This window comes from Oncorhynchus gorbuscha, linkage group LG11 (genome assembly GCF_021184085.1).
Source record: "Oncorhynchus gorbuscha isolate QuinsamMale2020 ecotype Even-year linkage group LG11, OgorEven_v1.0, whole genome shotgun sequence".
In the NCBI taxonomy this organism is placed as follows: Eukaryota; Metazoa; Chordata; class Actinopteri; order Salmoniformes; family Salmonidae; genus Oncorhynchus; species Oncorhynchus gorbuscha.
In genome coordinates, this window is record NC_060183.1 from 32,242,968 (window position 1) to 32,270,333 (window position 27,366).

General features: G+C 42.1%; 1 protein-coding gene and 1 long non-coding RNA gene across 3 annotated transcripts in view; both read left to right on the forward strand.

Moving 5' to 3' along the window:
- nrg3b (neuregulin 3b) overlaps positions 1–27,366 on the forward strand; it is a 452,682-nt gene that overhangs the window by 11,492 nt on the left and 413,824 nt on the right. The gene's annotated exons all lie outside the window — the stretch shown is intronic.
- On the forward strand, positions 8,748–14,089 carry LOC124048528. Of its 2 annotated transcripts, none has more exons than XR_006841242.1 (4): positions 8,748–8,895; positions 11,567–11,687; positions 12,561–12,851; positions 13,053–14,089. It is a non-coding gene; the product is annotated as an uncharacterized LOC124048528 (long non-coding RNA). The 2 variants fall into 2 exon arrangements; XR_006841241.1 differs by having other exon boundaries at positions 8,749–8,895; positions 11,528–11,687.

The following is a 27,366-nucleotide window of genomic DNA, read 5'->3' on the forward strand; positions in this document are numbered from 1 at the left end:
CTAGCAACCTTTCCACTCGCCATGATTGGCTAAGATAATGATTGGGCTGGACATGCCGAGAGAGGAGAGAGGATTCGTCTGCCATATTGAAGGCTGCTGTCTATTTGAGCTCGTCAGTGTGTGTTGGTAATCCTGTCGAACATGGCTTTAAAAAAAATGTATTGTGTAGTGGAGCTGCATAAATATTGCTATCCACTTTCTGGAGGATCAAGATTTGAAATCAGCTAAATTAGAGTATGACAGCTAAAGAGATGAAGAAAACACCGGTCTCCGGATTACATCTTCAAACTAAGGGCAATCGTGGTATGGCATTCCTGAGAGGGAGACTCATCCATCATGCATGATGATGTATACAGGTAAGATAGTCTAGCTTCTAATTTTGACAGAAAGTGGTTTCATTTCAAGCTCAAATGTACTGTTAGCTAGCTATAGCTAACACCAGCTGGCTGGCTCCCTAGCTGATGTTATTATTTGTTTCCCAGAGCTGTTTGCTTTTTTAGTTGGAGCCTAATGTTAGGCATTGTTGGCACTTTCTTCATTGTTGTTTAACTAACATTAGCTGGCTGCCTCCCCACATGAAATAAAAAATTAAGATAAGACCTCTTCTTAATCACATTTATTTATCCTACACATGATTAAGCATAATTCAACACCGATATGAGATTTTGACTATTTTCTCATACTTCTCAAATACTGCTCCTGAGAAATAGGCAATCACTATGATCAAGCTATACGATATCAAAATGTCTCACAATGTTCTGGGGTAAGTCTCATTCCAATGTTCTTAATGATTCTCAAAACCTTCAAAGAGCCAGATAAAATCTGTTGTCTCATTGGTGTCTGTATCCAACGTCTCAGACGTCTCAAACGTCTCAAATATGTTTCAGTTATCACATCCAAGTCTCAACACTCAGATCTCTTATTCAGATCCAAATAGAAGATATTTTCTTAAACGTTTCTTCATCCATTTATGACGGTGCAATTTTGCAAATATGTCTAACACTGTTTAATCTTCATCTTATTTGAATGACTTTTTTAATAAATCAAGATCTCAAAATGTTCTTATAAGTCTTATTTTGCATCAATGTAAAGTTTTGAATCAGATTTACTATATAAGGCAAAGTGGTGATCATTTGCTCAGCTAGAATGTAATTTAACCAATTCTTTAAAATCATTTTTAAATTCTTTAAATAACAGCACAATTAACTACACATCCAATGTACAGTATAAAGATTTTGTGACGGTGGAGGGTATGGGTTGCTGCATCCCCAGAACCCCCCTGTGAAGTATCAGTCAATACAGCATGTTAATGAAACTACTGAAATAGAAAACAAAACATCCTTGACATGAACAAATCAAGCCATATGTTTACAAAGCATTAATAACAAACAAGAAAGTGAACAATGATGAATGACAAAGTAGTGTGCCACCTTAGGCAGAACTGGCAATGCTGTTTTAATGACTTTAAAGCTTGTCACTTTCTGACCTTAGTTCCTTTATTATGTCTTTGTGTTAGTTTGGTCAGGAGTGAGTAGTCTATGTTCATACTTAGGTAGCCTGTTTTCCCCATTTTAGTTGTGGGTGATTGTTTTCTGTCTCTGTGTCTTCACCAGACAGAACTGTTTCATTTTTGTTCGTTCTCCTTGTTATTTTGTTTTTGGTGTTCGATGTTAATACATTTTCAACATGGACACGTACCAGGCTGCATATTGGTTCGATCTGTCATACTCCTCGTCAGAGGAAGACGAATTTCATTACAGAATCTCCCACCACAACCGGACCAAGCAGCGTGGTAACCAGAGGCAGAGGGTTCTGGACTCCTGGACATGGGAGATTTTGAACAGTAGGGGACCCTGGGCACAGGCTGGGGAATATCGCCGCCCCAGGGAAGAGCTGGAGGCAGCCAACGCCGAGAGGCGGCATTATGAGGAGCTAGCAGGGCAGCGCAACAGGGACGAGAGGCAGCCCCAAAAATTTATTGGGGGGTTCACACGGGGAGTGTGGCTAAGTCAGGTAGGAGACCTGAGCCAACTCCCCATGCTTACAGTGGAGAGAGGTGGACCGGGCAGGCACCATGTTATGCTGTGAGGCGCACGGTGTCCCCAGTGCACAGGCATATCCCGGTGCGCTACATCGCAGCACCTCGTATCGGCCGGGCTAGAGTGGGCATCGAGCCAGGTGCTATGAAGCCGGCTCAGCGCATCTGGTCTCCAGTGCGTCTCCTCGGTCCGGGGTATATGGCACCAGCCCTACACACGGTGTCCCCGGTTCACCAGCACAGCCCAGTGCGGTATGTTCCACCCCGCCATACTGGCCGGGCTACGGTGAGTATCCAGCCAGGACAGGTTGTGCAGGCTCGGTGCTCGAGACCTCCAGTGCGCCTCCACGGTCCGGTCCATCCGGTGCCTCCTCCACGCACCAGGCCTCCGGTGGCAGCCCCACGCACCAGACTGTCTCTCCGTCTCCTCCCTCCAGGTGCTCCCTCCTGTCCAGCGCTTCCAGGTGCTCCCGCCTGTCCAGCGATTCCAGAGTCTTCCTCCTGTCCAGCTCTGCCAAAGTCTTCCTCCTGTCCAGCACTGCCAGAGTCTTCCTCCTGTCCAGTGCTGCCAGAGTCTCCCTCCTGTCCAGCGCTGACAGAGTCTCCCTCCTGTCCAGCGCTGACAGAGTCTCCCTCCTGTCCAGCGCTGACAGAGCCACCCGTCAGTCAGGAGCCGCCAGGCCCGCACGTCAGTCAGGAGCTGCCAGGGCCGCCCGTCTGTCCTGAGCTGCCAGAACCGCCCATCTGTCCTGAGCTGCTAGAGCCGCCGTCTGTCCTGAGCTGCCAGAGCCGCCCGTCTGTGCTGAGCTGCCAGAGCCGACCGTCAGTCAGGAGCTGCCAGAGCCGCCCGTCAGTCAGGAGCTGTCGGAGTCTCCCATCTATTCAGGGCCCGCTGCAAAGGTCCCCAGTCCGAGGTCGGCGGCGAGGGTCACCGCTCTAAAGGCGCCACTGAAGTGGGCAAAGAAGCGGGCAACGACTATGGTGGAGTGGGGTCCACGTCCCGCGCCAGAGCCGCCACCGTGGACAGACACCCACCCAGACCCTCCCCTATAGGTTCAGGTTTTGCTGCCGGAGTCCGCACCTTTGGGGGGGATACTGTCACGTTCTGACCATAGTTCCTTTATTATGTCTTTGTGTTAGTTTGATCAGAGCGTGAGTTGGGGTGGGTATTCTATGTTCTTTTTTCTATGTAGTATTTATGTGTTTGGCCTGGTATGGTATGGCAGGTGTCGTTAAAGTAGCTTGGGCTAATCTTTCTCCAGAGGTTTGGGGAAATGCTCCACAAAAACAAGACCAGGCATTGAGGATAGATCCATACAAACAACTTTGCCCAGAACCTGCTGCAGAGTGACAACAACCATCCATACAGGGCTTTCCAGAAGGGGCACTATATGAAAACATGTGCCACTTATTGCATAACAGGCAGATATCTGCATTCTCAAATACACAAACAAGTGCTAACATGGAAGAGTTGCCATATTCTTAATGTGTTAAAAAGGGCATACTTGGGCATACTTGATCTGTGTCCCATTACGATATACAACAGTGAAGTTGTTTCTTCTTTTGTCTTTCTTGTAATGTCTGGATGAGAGCAGCATTCTACAAACCTGAGCCCATTTAAAGGCAGAGTTCTGTTTTGAATGGGGTGACCTACACACTCCTCCAAGGCAGTCAAATTATCTTCCTTAAATTGAAACCCACTTGCTCTGATCACACTCGTCCTTAAATAACTACTTTTTTGGCAAAAGCTGTAGTCATTGGACATTGTAGTCATTGGACATTCTGGCATAGAATTCCACAACAACATTGCCAAGTTTTACACGTTGTGCAATTATTGGAAGAGACTATACAAAACCAACAGCATGTACTATCTGAATAGGTATATTTTGAGTGCCATGTATGATCCGTAGCAAATAGCCATTTTTGTCCTCAAAATGGAAACCTGAATGAGTCCACAGTGGCCCAAGGTCTCTAACACTGTCAGCTAAGTAAACAATTAGCAGTTTGGTATCTCTCACCATAAAGATCAGCTATCTGGGAACAAAAGTTCAAGAGTAGTTTTTCAGCATGGTCAATCTGTTTAAATGATATGGAGTCCATCACGAGTATGAAAACTGCTTCAGTAAGAACTAGAAAATGGTTGTAATAGAAAGCACCAAGAAGACCCCTGAAAACAACCAGGTCAAAAAATAACAAAAGGGACCGATATTTGGGTCCTTTGAAGAACATTCTGTGTGATGTAACTGAGCAAGAACAACGCGTCAGATTAGATGGTGGCAGTATATATTGTTACCGCTTGTCAATCTCACATGTCCCTTTGATCATGCTAAAAGGCTGACGAGGGAATTCAGTAGAAAACCACAAAAACATTAGTAAGAGCATGACTCCAAGCAGTACAGAGTGTATCTAGTCAATGGAATTCACACAAATAAGGTCAAAACTTTCACGTTTACTGAGCCAAGCACAGTGCTTTGCGTCTCAAAGGCAGATTATGCATCATCAATTAACTTGTCATGTGTACACTGAGACTTTTGGGTTGTCCTGCTGAAATGGGAAATCATGCATATGTCCTCTCACTACAGTTTTCACAGCCACTTCAGGCTGTTCACATTTCAAATCAAATCAAAATGGATTTGTCACATACACATGGTTAGCAGATGTTAATGCGAGTGTAGCAAAATGCTTGTGCTTCTAGTTCTGACAATGCAGTAATAACCAACAAGTAATCTAACTAACAATTCCAAAAGTACTGTCTTATACGCAGTGTAAGGGGATAAAGAATATGTACATAAAGATATATGAATGAGTGATGGTACAGAGCGGCATAGGCAAGATACAGTAGATGGTATCGAGTACAGTATATACATATGAGATGACTATGTAAACAAAGTGGCATAGTTAAAGTGGCTAGTAATATTAATTTATTACATAAAGCAGTAGATAAAGCAGTAGATGTATTACATAATGCAGTAGATGATATAGAGTACAGTATATACGAATACATATGAGGTGAATAGTGTAGGGTATGTAGACATTATATTAGGTAGCATTGTTTAAAGTGGCTAGTGATATATTTTACATATTTTCCTATCAATTCCCATTATTAAAGTGGCTGGAGTTGAGTTAGTGTGTTGGCAGCAGCCACTCAATGTTAGTGGTGGCTGTTTAACAGACTGATGGCCTTGAGATAGAAGCTGTTTTTCAGTCTCTCGGTCCTAGCTTTGATGCACCTGTACTGACCTCGCCTTCTGGGTGATAGCGGGGTGAACAGGCAGTGGCTCGGGTGGTTGTTGTCCTTGATGATCTTCATGGCCTTCCTGTAACTTCGGGTGGTGTAGGTGTCCTGGTAGTTTGCCCCCGGTGATGCGTTGTGCAGACCTCACTACCCTTTGGAGAGCCTTACGGTTGTGGGCGGAGCAGTTGCCGTACCAGGCGGTGATATAGCCCGCCAGGATGCTCTCGATTGTGCATCTGTAGAAGTTTGTGAGTGCTTTTGGTGACAAGCAAAATTTCTTCAGCCTCCTGAGGTTGAAGAGGCGCTGCTGCGCCTTCAAGATGCTGTCTGTGTGGGTGGACCAATTCGGTTTGTCTGTGATGTGTATGCCGAGGAACTTAAAACTTGCTACCCTCTCCACTACTGTTCCATCGATGTGGATAGGGGGCGTGTTCCCTCTGCTGTTTCCTGAAGTCCACAATCATCTCCTTAGTTTTGTTGACGTTGAGTGTGAGGTTATTTTCCTGACACCACACTCCGAGGGCCCTCACCTCCTCCCTGTAGGCTGTCTCGTCGTTGTTGGTAATCAAGCCTACCACTGTTGTGTCGTCCGCAAACTTGATGATTGAGTTGGAGGCGTGCATGGCCACGCAGTCGTGGGTGAACAGGGAGTACAGGAGAGGGCTCAGAACGCACCCTTGTGGGGAGCGTTGAGGATCAGCGGGGTGGAGATGTTGTTGCCTATCCTCACCACCTGGGGGCGGCCCGTCAGGAAGTCCAGTACACAGTTGCACAGTGCGGGGTCGAGACCCAGGGTCTCGAGCTTGATGACGAGCTTGGAGGGTACTATGGTGTTAAATGCCGAGCTGTAGTCGATGAACAGCATTCTCACATAGGTATTCCTCTTGTCCAGATGGGTTAGGGCAGTGTGCAGTGTGGTTGAGATTGCATCGTCTGTGGACCTATTTGGGCGGTAAGCAAATTGGAGTGGGTCTAGGGTGTCAGGTAGGGTGGAGGTGATATGGTCCTTGACTAGTCTCTCAAAGCACTTCATGATGACGGAAGTGAGTGCTACGGTGGTCGTTTAGCTCAATTACCTTAGCTTTCTTGGGAACAGGAACAATGGTGGCCCTCTTGAAGCATGTGGGAACAGCAGACTGGGATAGGGATTGATTGAAAATGTCCGTAAACACACCAGCCAGCTGGTCTGCGCATGCTCTGAGGGTGCGGCTGGGGATGCCATCTGGGCCTGCAGCCTTGCGAGGGTTAACACATTTAAATGTTTTACTCACCTCGGCTGCAGTGAAGGAGAGGCCGCATGTTTTGGTTGCAGGCCGTGTCAGTGGCACTGTATTGTCCTCAAAACCGGCAAAACAGTTATTTAGTCTGCCTGGGAGCAAGACATCCTGGTCCTGGTCCGTGACGGGGCTGGTTTTCTTTTTGTAATCCGTGATTGACTGTAGTCCCTGCCACATACCTTTTGTGTCTGAGCCGTTGAATTGAATTGAGATTCTACTTTGTCTCTATACTGACGCTTAGGCAGCATTTGAGGCATTCAAACTGACCATTGAATTGCACAGTATTGGAGACCAATACCCTTGTAGGCAAGTCACACGTTCCAGCGATGGTCAAAACTTTGCATGGAAAAGACTTTGAGGTCTTCCTGTATCTAACAAAAACACAATGCTCTTCAAGCTTATGTAAAGTGTTGCTTAAAGGCTTCAGGAATGTCAACATGGAAGGTTTGGAGTCCCCAAACCAAAGTCCAGCAAAATCATATTTTCCCTTTTATTGCGTTCACTGTAGCTCAACTCATTAATGATACAATAAAATGGCCAGACTGAGAATTTTGACGATTTAAAAATAGGCACTCCATCAGTGTTCCAGGTAAATTATATATTTCTAGGATCTCTTAATGGCCCACCGACAGCTGCATATTTTCTGTACACCTCTCCATCATATATATCCTCATTGTTATCTCTTCCTTTTTTCTGCCTCTTGAATCTGAAATTCAGTTTTTCTTTGAAACCCTCTTTTGCAAACACCACCTGCAGTTGCTCCTCGATAGAAACTTCAATAAAAGAATATGTTGCTTCCTCTTTCAGCACATTGGCACCACAAGATTGACATACGCTATCAACCTTCTCAACTAATAGCAAATAAGGACTACAATACCTGTGCAAGATACAGGATACTGCAGCAGAGTAGGGGGAAAATTCTCTGAATTTGTGTCATGCTGCTCAAACAATCGGTGTTAAATTGCTCTGGACAAAGCAACGTAATCAGTTTCAGTAATGCAATGAGGGCCTTTCCAGTGACTTTGTGACAATTTATATATATCCTTATGATAAGATGGCACTCAGCAACAGTTGTAAGGGTATTGTCATAGAGTGGTTGTTCCACATTAATCACTGAATCATCCTTGCATGTTGAGGGAGCTCCATCTCTGCCAGCAACACTTTCAAATTCCTCATCCCAGTTTACACAATCATCAAAGGCAGACTCCTCCATGGTATCTTGAAACTCCTCATCCCAGTTTAGTCCATCATCATGGCAAGAGACTCCTCTTCAAAGACATCCCAATCTTCCTCAATGTGAATTTCCTCAATATTTTGCTCTGTATATGAGGCTTCTGGTCTTGAGTTGGAATGCTCAATCTGTTTGTGAAAAACTATGTATAATGAAAACAACAAACTAAATACAATAACTAATCTTTACATCTACAAAATTGATAGATTAGGTCCTAAAAATGTTGTTTTTCTTTTTGTGACAGAATTCATCTTTCTAATCATCTTGTAAATGTTGTTGCCATACAATGAAGCTATGCTGTATTTGTGAAAACCTGTGTGTGTGTGTAGCACATGTGCAACCATGCCTGTGGATGTGATACACCTGAGGTGCAAATGTGTTTTCACCATTATTTACTTGGGATCAGTGGGCTGTAGTCTAGTCCTAATAATGTAGCCAACCTGAACTTTGATTCGTGCTTTTCCCCAGGCTTCCTGAGTTATGCTCCATACCCAGCTGCTTATACAGAAAAATAGAAGCAGGGATTATGAAAAAGTGGTTTGTTATGGTAAATATTCAGTCATGCGTTACCGAGAAACATATCATCATGGCAGTGTGCAAGGGGCTCTATTACTCCTCATCTGTTCAGTATTATGCCGTCTATGTTGTTTCTCCAACGGCACGATGAGTCATGCCTTTCATCATTCTGGACACTGTAATTAAAATTTGCGAACAGCTATACCAACAACCATGGGGAAAATTGTAGTGTTAATAAGAAAATTATATTGGCATGCTTCAGGTAGCCTATACTTACAAGATAGTTTATTATTGTTGGAAACCTTTAGAAAGTTTTCTTGCTTCAGACTAAGAACAAATGAAAAGACAAACGCCTAGGAACATTAATTTCTTCCTAGATGAAACATAGAAAGTAAACATTTTGCCCTCTTGTTTTTGGAATTTAGGGATTTGCTCCTTAAATGCAGCGCCATATTTTAGACTCCCCTATTGGTTAAGTAAAAGTATGTAATCTATTCAACTTCATTGATTGGCGCCTGAGAGTTATGCAGACTAACGCTTGAGAAATGAGAAGCAAGCTACACTCGTGACTCCAAGTACTCAAACAACGTTAAACAAGGTGTGTATAACGGATTTGCATTTTCCTCCCATCAAGTAAGCACCATAATGTAGTTTTAGCCGGACTAGCTATCAGCTAGCTAACGTTAGCTTATCTTAGCGAGCTGACATTAGTTGTCTAACGCTAGCTAGTAACTAATTTATTTGGCTAATGTTACTAACGTGAGTGTTATTAGTTTGGGTAACTGGCTATGTGAGACATGTTTTTACAAAGCCAGCCAACGTTACCGAACTAACTTGTAGAGCAGAAGTATGGTGGAACAAACTTGAAAGCAATCACCACCTTCCGAAGAAACCCCACCTAAAAAGATAACTTTAAGTTTTAGATGCAAATGTCCCACTGGATGTCATAAGGTGAATGCATATTACAATTAAATGTAATGTAAATGTAAAGTAAAAAGATAACTATCTTCAATTAGCTATCTTCTGCCACCATGGCTAACTTCAATAGAGTCCTTTCTCAAACATTTGAACTGTGTGGTGGTTAACTAACCCCGCAAGACCAAGCCACACAACAACCTAGTATGTGTTGGAGCTAGCTAGCTAATGCATCTGAAATGGGATCATATACACTGCTCAAAAAAATAAAGGGAACACTAAAATAACACATCCTAGATCTGAATGAATGAAATATTCTTATTAAATACATTTTCTTTACATAGTTGAATGTGCTGACAACAAAATCACACAAAAATTATCAATGGAAATCAAATGTATCAACCCATGGAGGTCTGGATTTGGAGTCACACTCAAAATTAAAGTGGAAAACCACACTACGGGCTGATCCAACTTTGATGTAATGTCCTTAAAACAAGTCAAAATAAGGCTCAGTAGTGTGTGTGGCCTCCACGTGCCTGTATGACCTCCCTACAACGCCTGGGCATGCTCCTGATGAGGTGGCGGATGGTCTCCTGAGGGATCTCCTCCCAGACCTGGACTAAAGCATCCACCAACTCCTGGACAGTCTGTGGTGAAACGTGGCGTTGGTGGATGGAGCGAGACATGATGTCCCAGATGTGCTCAATTGGATTCAGGTCTGGGGAACGGGCAGGCCAGTCCATAGCATCAATGCCTTCCTCTTGCAGGAACTACTGACACACTCCAGCCACATGAGGTCTAGCATTGTCTTGCATTGGGAGGAACCCAGGGCCAACCACACCAGCATATGGTCTCACAAGGGGTCTGAGGATCTCATCTCGGTACCTAATGGCAGTCAGGCTACCTCTGGCGAGCACATGGAGGGCTGTGCGGCCCCCCAAAGAAATTCCACCCCACACCATGACTGACCCACCGCCAAACTGGTCATGCTGGAGGATGTTGCAGGTAGCAGAATGTTCTCCACGGCGTCTCCAGACTGTCACGTCTGTCACATGTGCTCAGTGTGAACCTGCTTTCATCTGTGAAGAGCACAGGGCACTAGTGGCGAATTTGCCAATCTTGGTGTTCTCTGGCAAATGCCAAACGTCCTGCACGGTGTTGGGCTGTAAGCACAACCCCCACCTATGGACGTCGGGCCCTCATACCACCCTCATGGAGTCTGTTTCTGACCGTTTGAGCAGACACATGCCTATTTGTGGCCTGCTGGAGGTCATTTTTCAGGGCTCTGGCAGTGCTCCTCCTTGCACAAAGGTGGAGGTAGCGGTCCTGCTGCTGGGTTGTTGCCCTCCTACGGCCTCCTCCACGTCTCCTGATGTACTGGCCTGTCTCCTGGTAGCGCCTCCATGCTCTGGACACTATGCTGACAGACACAGCAAACCTTCTTGCCACAGCACGCATTGATGTGCCATCCTGGATGAGCTGCACTACCTGAGCTACTTGTGTGGGTTGTAGACTCCGTCTCATGCTACCATTCGAGTGAAAGCACCACCAGCATTCAAAAGTGACCAAAACATCAGCCAGGAAGCATAGGAACTGAGAAGTGGTCTGTGGTACCACCTGCAGAACCACTCCTTTATTGGGGGTGTCTTGCTAAGTGCCTATAATTTCCACTTGTTGTCTATTCCATTTGCACAACAGCATGTGACATTTATTGTCAATCAGCGTTGCTTCCTAAGTGGAAAGTTTGATTTCACAGACGTGTGATTGACTTGGAGTTACATTGTGTTGTTTAAGTGTTCCCTTTATTTTTTTGAGCAGTGTATGTTTTTGGACCTACTAGCCAATGTCCTTCAGTTGTCTATATTGAGTTTGTTTTTGCAAAAATATTTTCAATGTATATTTGGTATATAAAATGTTGAGGACTGAATTACACCACATAAGCTGTTAAAGGGGTGGAAAGTGTAAGTTAATTTTATCCTATGTTTCTGGGGTAAAAAAAAGGTTTGAATATGCAGAGAATCTATGTCATGAGTTTCCGTCTCCAATCAGCTAGTGCATTTGAAGTGGAGGGGTTGGTACCAGTCTCCCAATTAGTAGCTAACAGCGTTACCCCATCCAGACAGTCTTGTGTAATTCAGGCAGTTGGGAGAAAACTAACTTCCACTTTCCACCCCCTTTCAAATGCTTGGTCTTCCAACATGATAGTGGGTCCCTGTCATCATTGGTAACCACACATCAAACATTCTGTGGAATGTGTAGCTATCCTTGTGGAAAACACTCTATACCATTGTCTTACTTATATGCTCAATTTGCAGTACATTTTGCATCAGTGTTTTGATTGCATCACCCACCAGCCTGAAATGATCAAGATTGAAGAAGCCTCTGTCAGCTAGAGAATTGCCAAAGAGACAACGCAAGCCAGCTCCTAAAGTGAGGGAGAGGGAGATTCTTCTCATGATGCTGATGACACAAAAGGTAGGTGCTGGCCACTAAAGCTAATCATATCTGTCAGAACTTTTTAAACTTGCGCAATTGTCTTTGTATTGGTTCTGAGCAGTGCATGGGATTGTTTTTTAAATCCCACAATGGTAATTTTGACTGCTTAGTTCTTCTAGTGTTAATGTATTAGTCTTTTCAAATATGTTTGCCTTTGTGAGGTTTGAGGATGGATACTCAGCAAAGATTCTGAAGAAGATTCTGCTGCCTGATTTTATAGCAAGAATTTAGTACATCCTCTTCACTCTCATTCTTCCCAGCTTCACCTTCTATACTCCCACCACACCAGGATGGTGCACACTTCACCCCCTTCCCAAGCTCTAATGGGCCTACAGCCCCACTGCCTATTCTCCCCACCACACCAGTATGGTGCACACTTCCACCCTCCCCAAGCTCCTGACTCTGACACTTTCGGAGCTGGCCCAAGATATTTCAACCTGGACCAGCAGGTTAACACCCCTTTGTTGAGAGATTTGACTCCCATGGAGTCATTCACGGGCATGCTGCAGAGTCATTCACGGGCATGCTGCGGTCATCTGAGGAACCAGGTCCACTGAATGCAGAATCCAGAGCTCCAACACCATTTTCTTCTGCTTTTGCTGACACAGTTGTTATTGACCGCAGTCCACAGAGCGAATATGGGGAGCCCATGGAAGTTGAAATAGAGATCATGCTAGCCATGCCAGATCTGCAAACAGCAAGTTTACAAACTAATGCAGGAAAATAGGAAAATGGAAGAAGTGCTGTTGAGATTGAGTAAAATGTAGTTTCATTATTTCACTTTGCTTGTCTGAGAAGCAGTAGATTATAGTTGTCATTGTCTCGTAACACTCATGTAATGTTTTTTTACAGGCCTGACCAAGTCAAAGCTGTGAGGGGCTTATGTGACAGTCTTGAGAAAGGCTGTATCCGACACATCTACTAGGATGGGCAAGCAGGAGCTGTATCCGGGCTGGGGTCTGTACCTATCATAATTTAATCTTGCTGCAATTCGTCACAACGTGACTGCCTCCGCCTGTTCCATCTCCTGTTTGACCATTTTTTTCACTGACGAGTGTGTCAACGCTGTTGCCTTTGGATGGCATGGAAAGTGTCCTGAAGGCAAATCGATGCTGGACCAGGCCCGAGTGAACGACATCCTGAGTAAGTTTAACCTTTGATAAACTAGAGAAACATACAAAATCCACCCATAGAACCTCCCATCCATTTGGGTGAATGAGAGATGGGGGTACTGTTCAAAAGACTTGGTTTGAAATGTGATTCGGACATTTAAGGCTTTAGGTTTATACTCTAAACCAAACACTTTCTTAAACAACGTTAATTTTCTCTGTGTATCAACTGCAGCTTATGTCTTTCGTTATGCATCCATGGACGACTGGAAGGCGGTGGAGTCTGGTAAACTAAATGCCTTCATTAACAAATTCCAGACCGTGCTGAATAATCCAAATGTTAAAATAAGCTAGGCCAGTTGGGGGATTGGGCTCTTAATTTAAGTATTGTCTTATTGTTTGTTATTTTAGATAATAACTACATTTGATTAAGGACGTCAGTGTTTTTATTTTTTTATTTGTCATGATCTTAGAATCTTACAATTCTATCTGGGTTCTGGGTGATTCTGAGATATTAAGCATCAGAGTTTTCACATCTCAGCAAAACTGCTATTTAGTATATTAAACTTGTATTGCTCAACAAGGTCATCACCCTGAAGGTACCAAGTATCCACATTCTAGGACATTTAGATATGCAAGTGATTTCAAAAATCTTAACTTCAGGTTTTTAGATCAACATCATGTCGATAACCCCCCCCCCAAAAAAAATGACAGAGTTCTAAGTTCACGTTGGTTAAGCTAAACTTGGTTATAAAAAAGGATACCGTAAGTCAATTTAAGCCCTTTGCACACTGCCCAAAAACATCCCCAACAAATTCCAACAAACTCAAACATAAAACAGTGTTTGCTCAGTATTCAGCACCACATTTGAAACAACTCTAGTTAAGCTAATGACTTTCTTTAAGCAACTGATTCTGGTCAGTGTTCCATTCTATTTCCCCATTAGCTTGTGCTGCGTCCAGTGTACTACAGTGCCTCTTGTGATACTATTGATCATAGCATCTTAATTTAACAAATTGCTTAATTGGTTTCAATCTTAGTTGTCGATTAGGCAGTTTTGTGTTGGGTACTTGGTTTCAGCCTTACTGTATTCATCTTATTTTCCGTAGAAACAAGAGAACACTCATGTTCATTGTGTGTCTGTAGATCATGGGCTCAACTTACAAGCGCTCAACATTAAGAACATCACGCTACTGTGAATTCAGTGCTGTTACATTCAGATTTGAAATGACATTTCATTGTTTCAAAAGGTGTAAATAAAATAATATTGTGCCTTTACATCTCTGTCTCATTCGTTCTCCATGTGTTGTCATGTAATTCTCAGGCTATTTCTCCACAAACAATTTTATGAGACATACAGTGGGGCAAAAAGGTATTTAGTCAGCCACCAATTGTGCAAGTTCTTCTACTTAAAAAGATGAGAGGCCTGTAATTTTCATCATAGGTACACTTCAACTATGACAAACAAAATTAGAAAAAAAGGATTGTAGGATTTTTAATGAGTTTATTTGCAAATTATGGTGGAAAATAAGTATTTGGTCAATAACAAAAGTTTATCTCAATATTTTGTTATATACCCTTTGTTGGCAATGACAGAGGTAAAATGTTTTCTGTAAGTCTTCACAAGGTTTTCACACACTGTTGCTGGTATTTTGGCCCATTCCTCAATGCAGATCTCCTCTAGAGCAGTGATGTTTTGGGGCTGTAGCTGGGCAACACGGACTTTCAACTCCCTCCAAAGAATTTCTATGGGGTTGAGATCTGGAGACTGGCTAGGCCACTCCAGGACCTTGAAATGCTCCTTACGAAGCCACTCCTGTGTTGCCCGGGTGGTGTGTTTGGGATCATTGTCATGCTGAAAGACCCAGCCACGTTTCATCTTTAATGCCCTTGCCGATGGAAGGAGGTTTTCACTCAAAATCTCACGATACATGGCCCATTCATTCTTTCCTTTACATGGATCAGTCGTCCTGGTCCCTTTGCAGAAAAACAGCCCCAAAGCATGATGTTTCCACCCCCATGCTTCACAGTAGGTATGGTGTTCTTTGGATGCAACGCAGCATTCATTGTGCTCCAAACACGACGAGTTGAGTTTTTACCAAAAAGTTATATTTTTGTTTCATCTGACCATATAACATTCTCCCAATCTTCTTCTGGATCATCCAAATGCTCTCTAGCAAACTTCAGACGGGCCTGGACATGTACTGGTTTAAGCAGGGGGGACACGTCTGGTACTGCAGGATTTGAGTAATTGGCGGCGTAGTGTGTTACTGATGGTAGGCTTTGTTATTTTGGTCCCAGCTCTCTGCAGGTCATTCACTAGGTCCCCCCATGTGGTTCTGGGATTTTTTTCTCACTGTTCTTGTGATCATTTTGACCCCACGGGGTGAGATCTTGCGTGGAGCCCCAGACGGAGGGAGATTATCAGTGGTCTTGTATGTCTTCAATTTCCTAATAATTGCTCCCACAGTTGATTTCTTCAAACCAAGCTGCTTACCAATTGCAGATTCAGTCTTCCCAGCCTGGTGCAGGTCTACAATTTTGTTTCTGGTGTCCTTTGACAGCTCTTTGGTCTTGGCCATAGTGGAGTTTGGTGTCTTTTATACTGATAACAAGTTCAAACAGGTGCCATTAATACAGGTAACTAGTGGAGGACAGAGGAGCCTCTTAAAGAAAAAGTAACAGGTCTGTGAGAGCCAGAAATCTTGCTTGTTTGTAGGTGACCAAATACTCATTTCCACCATAATTTGTAAAAAAATTCATCAAAAATCCTACAATGTTACTTTCTTGATTTTTTTTCTCATTTTGTCTGTCATAGTTGAAGTGTACCTTGCACAATTGGTGACTGACTAAATACTTTTTTGCCCCACTATACAAGATGAGTGAGATCCTGAGGAGATTGTATTGAGATTTTATACTTCTCAGATAGTGCTTAAATGTTAATCTCAAACAAAGATAATTTGTCTCACATAAGAATCAAAATGGCTATTTCTCTCTCATGTCTTTTAATTGCTCAAAAGGACTGTTAAGGAGTACTCTCAGCAGTCAATGAGCACAGCTCTTCATAAATGAGATTTCTTATTTTTCTCCTGTAATTCTCTTGTTGTATTATAGTCCATTCTCTTTAGCATCTCATTGTTGCTCCTAAGGGGGGTCCTAGGATAAATACTTTGGACTCAAATGATTCCAAAATAATACTAGTTTGAGAAACGCTTTTATTTCTCTTGCGATTGAGAATTGTCCACTATAAGCGACTGGTTTTTCCTCTGGGTCGTTAGCTAACGTTACGTGACATGTGTAAAACATCTGTTGATTATGAAAGGTGTCAGTAAACGTCTAAAATAAAGTGTCATAAAATTGTTGGTTAGGCTGTTTTCATGTTATCCAGAGGTAAACAAATTATCGGCCAGAGTGTCAAGTGTGTGCTCGGAGAGCAAAACGAGATGGGTGGGGCTAAAGCTTAAGATGGTGTGAACATTGCCGAATGGGTGTAGACAAAGAAGAGCTCTTCACTAGATAGCAAAACATTTAAAAGTGAGTTTACAAGTTGACCAACTTTCAAAGCAAAATTACTTAACCATTGTTTCTCAAATGCAGTGTATGATATACCATTTTGTAGCTCTGAGTCTCTCCTTTTATCCAATGTAAAAAACACCATTTCACATTTTGCCGAATCCAGGGAGTGAGTCACATATCATGACGCAAATAAATGTTCCTTTGTTGGGAGACTTAACTGTAATAAACAATGACTTTGTACAATATGTTTGATTGCCTTGGATTGAATTAGAACATATCATGATGTACACATGTCCTAAGTTTGTAGACAACTGTTTTCTTTAAATAGTTGTTTTGGGGTGGGTCTGCAATTTTCACCCCTTTTGTAGAATCACCCATATAGGGAATAGGGTGCCATTTTGGAGGCCTTCACTGAAACCTCACATGGCTCCTCTCCATCTGTTCCTTTCCTTTTTTCCTCTCCTTGGTGATGTCTGATCATTCTCTCCATACCATTGTCTTCTATCTCAATCTACTCTCTTCTGTCATTCTTTCTCCTTCACTTTCTCTCTACCTCAGTATTCTTTTCAATCACTTCTATTTAATCATATAAATTCTGCATTATGCATGCAAGCACACACAGATATACACACACATTTACACATGCAGTATCAAGGCTTTTTGTACAGAGCATCATTGCCCTTGTTTAAAAAAACAGGTAATGGATGTATCACTGCAAATGGAATGTGAGTGGGATACCATGGGACATTGTATATGAACAGTGGCAGTTTTAGCATGTATATCCTGGTGGGGCAAATATATATTTTTAATACATGCCAGCAAAGCCTACACAACACAATACTAAACAATACATTAATTGCACTATAATGGTGACAAGTGGCACCCACAAACTGTTTGGGCCTACATAAAGCTGTCCCAACTGCAGATCTTTCTTTCTAGCACAATAGAGTGAATCCTTACCACCGCTAGACCTGGATATCAGCAGAGCCTTGTCTGACAGTGAAACAGTTCATTCAGCCTTGTTAACTGCCTTTAAAAAAACATAGCTGATATGGTTGACTTGCTTAAACAAATGTGGTTCCTACTGACAATTGAGATATACAAACTATGGCATAAGGGAACGATGAGCGGATAAGAAGCATTCCGTAATTTCCATTAAGACATTAATGAGCAAGCTAAGATGGAATTAGTCAGTATAACTATGTGTTCAGCACTTTTGAAATGTACATCGACAGAATGCAGAACATGGGCTGCTCTTACAGTATTCTCCCTGTACACCAAGTCCGAACTGTAGGATACATAAAGGGGGCATATTAGCAGGCAATGAAAGCTCTTACAATATTCGGTGACATTTCTCAAAAAACAGGTTATAGGCTACATGTGCACCACAGAGTCAGAACAGTCACATTAGGTGAAATTAAGAGGTGAAAATTATTAGGGTGATGCACATGGGCTACACATGGGCTACTAACTATTGTGATGTGCTCACTTGAATGGGAAGGTGGAGTGGCGGTCCTTTGGGAAAATGTTGTCATCAAAGAGAAAGAGGCCAGATTTACCATTCCGAGTTGGATGACACATTAAAACAATTTTTTTCCCCAGTCTGAGCTCATTTATTCCTGACTTCCCAGTTGCAATACTTGCAGTTAGCCACTGTCACGAGTCCTTCTGTTGAATTTGTAAGGGATTTCCTCTTCTTCTTCCGAAGAGGAGAGGCGAAAAGGATCAGAGGACCAATATGCGGCGTGGTAAGTGTCCATGGTTCTTTTAATACGTAAATGTACACATGAACAACTGAATACAAAAACAAGAAACGTGAAAACCCCAAACAGTCCTATCTGGTGCAAACACAGAGACATGAACAATCACCCACAAACACACAGGGAAACCCAGGCTACCTAAGTATGATTCTCAATCAGAGACAACTAATGACATCTGCCTCTGATTGAGGACCATACTAGGCCGAAACATAGAAATACCCAAATCATAGAAAAACAAACAGACTGCCCACCCCAACTCACACCCTGACCATACTAAATAATGACAAAACAGAGGAAATAAAAGTCAGAACTTGACAGAATTCGACATTTTGAACATTGAGATATTAAGTAAATGATAGAGAAGCATAGAATATTAAGGAGTGAAAGAGACTGGGTCTCTATAGAAAGACAGATACCTGTGGACTGTGTTGGTTGACAACAGCAGAGCACCGTGTTGATACAGGAAAGACAGATGAACATCTGTGGATTAGGTTGAGGTCAGGAGGTGAGGACAAATTCCCTGAAGGGAGTAATAAGGGTTTGGTATCTTGTTACTCTTTTCCTGTTAACCTCTTGCTCCTACCTGGCACGCAGGCGTCCCATCTAGAGCTCTGGAAATGCAAATGCGCTACGCTAAATGCTAATAGTATTAGTTAAAACTCAAACGTTCATTAAAATACACATGCAGGGTATTGAATTAAAGCTACACTCGTTGTGAATCCAGGCAACAAGTCAGATTTTTAAATGCTTTTCGGCGAAAGCATGAGAAGCTATTATCTGATAGCATGTAACACCCCAAAAGACCCGCAGGGGACGTAAACAAAATAATTAGCATAGTCGGCGCTACACAAACCGCACAAATAAAATATAAAACATTCATTACCTTTGACCATCTTCTTTGTTGGCACTCCTAGATGTCCCATAATCACTATTGGGTCTTTTTTTCGATTAAATCGGTCCATATATAGCCTAGATATCGATCTATGAAGACTGTGTGATAAACGGAAAAAAATAGAGTTTCATAACGTAACGTCATTTTTTAAAATTCGAAAAATCGACGATAAACTTTCACAAAACACTTCGAAATACTTTTGTAATGCAACTTTAGGTATTAGTAAACGTTAATAAGCGATCAAATTAATCACGAGACGAAGTGTTTTCTATAGGGGTCCGTCTTGAAATACTGTCCGTGTATTTCTCAACCAAAATATCCGGTCGGAGACCTGAAGAAAAAGCCTGTCTCTTGTTCGTTTGACCAAGAAACAAACAATTGGCAAATGACAAGACTGTTGACATCGTGTGGAAGCTGTAGGTACTGCAACCTCAGCCCTATTTAATGTCTTTCGCCCATAACAATGGGTTGAAGCGGCGGATGGATATATTTTTCCACTTTCAGTGATCAGATTTTCCTGCACTTTTCAATGAAACGCACGTTCTGTTAAAGTCACAGCCGTGATTTAACCAGTTTTATAAACGTCTGAGTGTTTTCTATCCACACATACTAATCATATGCATATACTATATTCCTGGCATGAGTAGCAGGGCACTGAAATGTTGCGCGATTTTTAACAGAATGTTCGAAAAAGTAGAGGGTCGACTGAAGAGGTTAAACCATAAGATGTAAGGATTGGAGAGAAGGAGGACTGTATTAAGTGGGATATATATATATATATATATATATATATATATATATATATATATATATACAGTATCTGGATGGGAGAAATGTTGGGTTGTCTGAATCACAGTTGTACAAAACCTTTGGGAAGAATTAAACTTGTTTAAAGGTTCTCTAGTGTCCTTGAGTTATTTACTCTGAAAACATTACATTTAAGTCATTTAGCAGACGCTCTTATCCAGAGCGACTTACAAATTGGTGCATTCACCTTATGACATCCAGTGGAAGAACCACTTTACAATAGTGCATTTAAATATTTTAAGGGGGGGGGGGGTGAAAAATAAGAACCAAACACTTCCAAACCATTCATTGTTGAATTTGCGATTTCCAACTTGTTGTGTAATGTTTATGTCCAATGGCCGATGAGCACCAATATGTACCAATAATTTTCTTCATTATTTCTCTTCATATGACAAGGTTTAAAAGGATTTGCCAGTAGATTGTCATCTCAATTCATGATGATAACTGCTAGCTAAGATTTTGAAGGTAAGATGTTGACATGATCAGTCCAATCAAAGCTACTGTACATATAATGTAATTTGACATTTTATCTCTGGCCAATGACCTTGAGCCTTCTCTTTCCCACCTGCCCTGAAGACGGGTTTTCACTGTATAATAAATGTGTTGGCAGAAGCCTGCTTCTCTGATAGGTGTAGTAGAGGGTTGGGGGAATCTTCCTTCACTTAAACATAATTGATATTCCAAGTATTCCTTCGAGGAGATTGGGTTAGAAATGTAATTAACATGTAGCCTACCTGTGCGAAAGAGAGGCTATGATAAAGTCGAAGAGGCACACAATGTCTTATCTGATAACATGGAGTCTGAGCTTGCTAAACATATCCCACATTTTCTGGACCAGTTTCAAAGGCTTAGTAGACTAAAATGCAGAAAACTTGACTGAATTGGCACATGAAAACAACATCCCTGTCCTGGACAAATGGTCAAGAAATGGAAGGTTAAGTGATATTGAGCAGAGAAATCTATCTGAATGTAGGCATACATTTAAGATATATAATGTACCACACGCCCATTCCATGAACTAATGTTTGACCTACCACCACCATCCCCTGCCACAGGACCCCATCATCCACGTAACCCAATGTGGCTCAACTTACCCTGTTCTAATAATCGAATTACCCCATACCTGGGGTAAATAGTGCCAAGACAACTTTTTTGGACAGGCTGTTTTCAAAACAGTTATCTTTATATAAATTCTGATTATTTTCAGGGATACACAACACGCTGAAATACTGTAAATGTAGATATATTTGTTTGAAGGACTCCTATATTTCCATTGACGTAGTGATGCGAAATGTTTAACATTTCTCAACTTACCCCACTCTCCCCTACATTGTGAAGTTATAAGCCAGCATTCTTTCCAAGTAGGAGAGGGCAAGTATCACACATAAAGGGAACGACAGATGGTGGGGACAACAGAAACTAATAAACACAGACAATGAGTTCAGACCACGGCACGAACACAGAGGTTTTCTGACACGCTGCTTTCATGTTCCCGGCTATGCATGTACCCCTGAGTAGGGGCAGCGGACCGTGTGTTAAAACACAAAGATACAAAGCCAGTTTGTTCTCTCTCCAGGGATGTCAGGCTTAGTCATGAGCTGCCTAGGCGCTGTGCAGATTCTCAGAGCTACATACAGTACCGGTCAAAAGTTTGTACACACCTACTCATTCAAGGGTTTTTCTTAATTTTTATTATTTTCCACATTGTAGAATAATAGTGAAGACATCAACACTATGAAATAACACATATGGAATTATGTAGAAACCAAAAAAGTGTTAAACAATTCAAAATATATTTTATATTTGAGATTCTTCAAAGTAGCCACCCTTTGCCTTGATGACAGCGTTGCACACTCTTGGCATTCTCTCAACCAGCTTCACCTGGAATGCTTTTCTAACAGTCTTGAAGGAGTTCCCACAAATGCTGAGCACTTGTTGGCTGCTTTTCCTTCACTCCGTGGTCTAACTCATTCCAAACCATTTCAATTGGGTTGAGGTCGGGTGATTGTGGAGGGCAGGTCATCTGTTGCAGCACTCCATCACTCTCCTTATTGGTCAAATAGCCCTTATACAGCCTGGAGGTGTGTTGGGTCACTGGCCTGTTGAAAAACAAATGATTGTCCCACTAAGCGCAAACCAGATGGGATGGTGTATCGCTGCAGAATGCTGTGGTAGCCATGCTAGTTAAATGCTGAGCAGTTGAAATACCAGGCGGTGATGCAACCGGTCAGGATGCTCTCGATGGTGCAGCTGTAGAACTTTTTTTTTTTAGAACTGTAGAACAAATCTTTTCAGTCTCCTGAGGGGGAAAATACATTGTTGTGCCCTCGTCAAGAATGTCTTGGTGTGTTTGGACCATGATAGTTTACTAAAAGCATTGTATTGGGACAAATCATTCACTAAACCCTAAACCTCAACTAAATCTTGTAATAAATATTGTGGAAATTGAGCAAGTTGAGGTGACTAAACTGCTTGGAGTTACCCTGGATTGTAAACTGTCATAGTTGAAACATATTGATACAACAGTAGCTAAGATGGGGAGAAATATGTCTATGATAAGGCGATGCTTTACCTTCTTGACAGCACTGTCAACAAGGCACGTCCTACATACCCTAGTTTTGTTGCACCTGGGCTACTGTTGCAATTGGTTCAGAACAGGATAGCACGGCTGGCCCTTGGATGTACACAGAGAGCTAATATTAATCATATGCTTGTCAATCTCTCCTGGCTCAAAGTGGAGGAGAGATTGACTTCATCACTGCTTGTATTTATTGACATGTTGAATGCACCAAGCTGTCTATTTGAACTAATGGCGCACAGCTTGGACACCCATGCATACCTCACAAGTCATGCCACAAGAGGTCTCTTCACAGTCCCCAAGTCCAGAACAGACTATGGAAGGCGCACAGTACTAAATAAAGCCATGACAACATGGTACACTATTCCACATCAAGTAATTCATGAAAGTAGTCTAATTACTTGTAAAAAAACAGATGAAAAAAAAACACCTTATGGAACAGCGGGGACCCTGAAGCAACACAAACATAGGTGTATACACACACACACACACACACACACACACACACACACACACACACACACACACACACACACACACACACACACACACACACACACACACACACACACACACACACACACACACACACACACACACACACACACACACACACGATAGCATACACACTATACACACACGTAGACATGGGTTTTGTACTGTATATACAGTACATAAACATTCATACATGTACACATATATATTAAAATACATACATACTTTTAAAATTAATATACCTTTATTATTCCCTGCAACCCCTACCACCCCTCCCCCAATTGGAGTACAATTGGAATAAACTATAACACTTAGGCTTCTGCCTTCAGTTTATACATATTATACACATTTTACGGACACAATCTATTTTACAATAGTTATGTTGTAACTGGGTGGCAGATACCCTAGTGGTTAGGGCATTGGGCCAGTAACCGAAAGGTTGCTAAATCGAATCCCCAAGCTGCCAAGGTGAAAATCTGTTGTTATGCCCCTGAACAAGGGGCCACTCACTGTAAATATGAATTTGTTCTGACTTGCCTAGTTAAATAAAGGTTAAATACAATATTTTATTTAAAATTTCTGAACCTATATACATTGTACAGACCCCATATGTTTTACATTGGTTATCTTGATGTTATTAGTCCCACCCTTCAGCTCCATTCAACCCCTCCCATATATCGCCGAACACCATTCATTTTGGATTTCTATTTGCCATATATTTTTCAACTGTGCTGTGATGCTTCACAAAAGTACTGAACCTTTCTTCTCTCATAGCTTCTACAGATTGTAAATTTTAAGATAAACACTTTTGCTTAAATAATTATGATATTATTGATTGACTATGACATTTCCAGTCACCCAGTATTGCTATCTGCAGCATTAGTTCTAGGTAAATGTTGCAATTCTTCAGCCATTCCTGGAACTGTGACCAAAAAGGAGCTACATATGGACAGTACCAAAATACATGATCTAATGACTCTGCCTTCTCACAGCAAAATATGCAGCACTGGGAAGATTGTATCCCGGTGATCCAGGTGAGATGATTACTGAACAAGGTATTTTTTGTAATTGGACGTAGAGTTCACTTACAAATCACATACAGTTCCATTATGCAATTATAGTGACAATATCTCACCAAGAGAAGGAAGCAGAGGAGGTTGACAAAGTACATGTGTTTAGCTTGTGACACACCTCTATGTGTTTCACCATGCTTTGGGGAGTATCATATGCTCAAGCACTATTGAGTACATCTGCAGCAATTACTGACTGACCTGACAGGTGGTTTGACAGGTGACCTGCCATGATCTTATGCCTTTAGAGGTGGGGGGTGGAAATGCAGTTGTTGTTAAATCACTGCATGAATATGGGTTATGCATATTCAGTCCCCCCTCCCAGCCCCCTAGTAAAACAAGTTGTTGTTCAATCATCACCAATACTTCAATAAAATAGACGACTATTACATATTGGCCTATGTGTTTTCTTGCTGTTTTCATCCAGTAAAACTGTTAAGGAGTGTACGCTAGCATACAAAAGCTGGCCTCAATCTTCAGCTCGAAAGATGTCCAGCTCCAGTTATGATATTGGCAAATACTGTTTGTGTGTGTAGTTTCTGAAATTACAGAATAAAGAATAATTATTAGTAATTAGAATACAGTATCAGGATATAGCAATAAAACAATATTACTGTCACGTTCTGACCTTTATTTCCTTTGTTTTGTCATTATTTAGTACGGTCAGGGCGTGAGTTGGGTGGGCAGTCTATGTTTGTTTTTCTAGGTTTTGGGTATTTCTATGTTTCGGCCTAGTATGGTTCTCAATCAGAGGCAGGTGTCATTAGTTGTCTCTGATTGAGAATCATACTTAGGTAGCCTGGGTTTCACTGTGTGTTTGTGGGTGATTGTTCCTGTCTGTGTTTGCACCAGATAGGACTGTTTAGGTTTTTGCACATTTATTGTTTTGTTAGTTATTTCACGTCTAGTTCCTTTATTAAAGAACATGAATAACCACCATGCTGCATTTTGGTCCGCTTCTCCTTCACCGCAGGAAAACCCTTACAATTACCAAGATGTGACATAATAACACTTGCTAAAAAATACATATATTGCATTGACAAAAATCACACATATGAGTTATAACAGTAAGAAACAGTAACTGTTGAGCTCTACAAGGGCAGGGCAGAACAGTGCTATGCTAAATAGGTCAAATGAAAACAAACCATGGTCATGAGGTCAGGGTAGCTTCAAAATACAACACAAGCTAATACTTCTTTGATGCAATTAGCATTGTTTTACAGAGCTAATAGAAGAATGTAGCTAGCTACATAAGCACGATTGATTATAACACCGTAAAGGTTATATTCAATGAGTAACGTTACCTAACGTGTCCACGGTTATAAGGAATACACACAAATATATTATGCTCCAATACATACAGTGAGCTACAGTAGAAACGACATAACACATCATACAGCAACTATTATAACACAATTAGGTACTTACTTTGATAGAAACGCACACATTTCTAAAGTTATTATCATGTAGTAATGAAAACAACAATGAATGGGATGCGGGCACCAGACGGAAAATGTGAACACATGTGTGTGCAGGTCCTGTCTTGACTGGAGATGCGTACATTCATGCAGACTTGATTTGCGGAAACAATTGGTGCTTGGGGAAGTTTGTCTGGGTCTGCATGCCTAAAAAATGAATTGTCCGCAAAGTGAAATGGCCTACTTTTATGTGAATTAATGAGGAGGTGGAACACACCTCAATTCAAACTGACGTTAGAAAATAAAAACTTGTTAGAAAATCATTTGAAAGTGACAAATTGAAAGAGCCTATAAATAAAAACAGGCAGCGTGCCTTGGAAAGGGGAGCGCTTATTAACGCCACTGTTGCGTAACAATCACATTTTGGGACAGTGAGCGCATTCTGACATCACGTGCATGAAAAAAACTCACCCTGGGGCGTCCGTTAGACATATTTGGAACTCACTTGTGAAAATGTTAAGAGAGTGTTGTGAAAATAATTTTTGAGGTTTCAGTGCATGTAAAGGGCAGCATCAAAAAACAAACAAATTCGGTGTTTCTCATACAATCAATGGTTTAGAAATGCAAATGGTTTAGAGTCTAAATATTGATTGATGATGAGGGCCTATGGAGAATATTTTTTTGTTGAATTCCACCTTTATTTAGACAGATTAGAAACAGGATGGTCAGTACATTACGTTGAAAATTTTACCCAGTCAATCACACAGCCACAGAAATTATTCTGGGGTGAATTGAAATTGACTTAGAAAAACAACCAACAGGATAGGATGTGTGTTGGTTGTTTAAAATAATAATATACTGTATATATAGAGTACAGGGAACTTCCGATTTCAACTGTATATACACTGCTCAAAAAAATAAAGGGAACACTAAAATAACACATCCTAGATCTGAATGAATGAAATATTCTTATTAAATACTTTTTTCTTTACATAGTTGAATGTGCTGACAACACAATCACAAAAAATTATCAATGGAAATCAAATGTATCAACCCATGGAGGTCTGGATTTGGAGTCACACTCAAAATTAAAGTGGAAAACCACACTACAGGCTGATCCAACTTTGATGTAATGTCCTTAAAACAAGTCAAAATAAGGCTCAGTAGTGTGTGTGGCCTCCACGTGCCTGTATGACCTCCCTACAACGCCTGGGCATGCTCCTGATGAGGTGGCGGATGGTCTCCTGAGGGACTGGACTAAAGCATTCGCCAACTCCTGGACAGTCTGTGGTGCAACGTGGTGTTGGTGGATGGAGCGAGACATGATGTCCCAGATGTGCTCAATTGGATTCAGGTCTGGGGAACGGGCGGGCCAGTCCATAGCATCAATTCCTTCCTCTTGCAGGAACTGCTGACACACTCCAGCCACATGAGGTCTAGCATTGTCTTGCATTAGGAGGAACCCAGGGCCAACCACACCTGCATATGGTCTCACAAGGGTTCTGAGGATCTCATTTCGGTACCTAATGGCAGTCAGGCTACCTCTGGCGAGCACATGGAGGTGCCCCCCAAAGAAATGCCACCCCAAACCATGACTGACCCACCGCCAAACCGGTCATGCTGGAGGATATTGCAGGCAGCAGAACGTTCTCCACGGCGTCTCCAGACTGTCACGTCTGTCACATGTGTTCAGTGTGAACCTGCTTTCATCTGTGAAGAGTACAGGGCGCCAGTGGTGAATTTGCCAATCTTGGTGTTCTCTGGCAATTGAAAAACGTCCTGCACGGTGTTGGGCTGTAAGCACAACCCCCACCTGTGGACGTCGGGCCCTTAATCCACCCTCATGGAGTCTGTTTCTGACCGTTTGAGCAGACACATGCACATTTGTGGCCTGCTGGAGGTCATTTTGCAGGGCTCTGGCAGTGAGCTCCTCCTTGCACAAAGGCAGAGGTAGCGGTCCTGCTGCTGGTTTGTTGCCCTCCTACGGCCTCCTCCACGTCTCCTGATGTACTG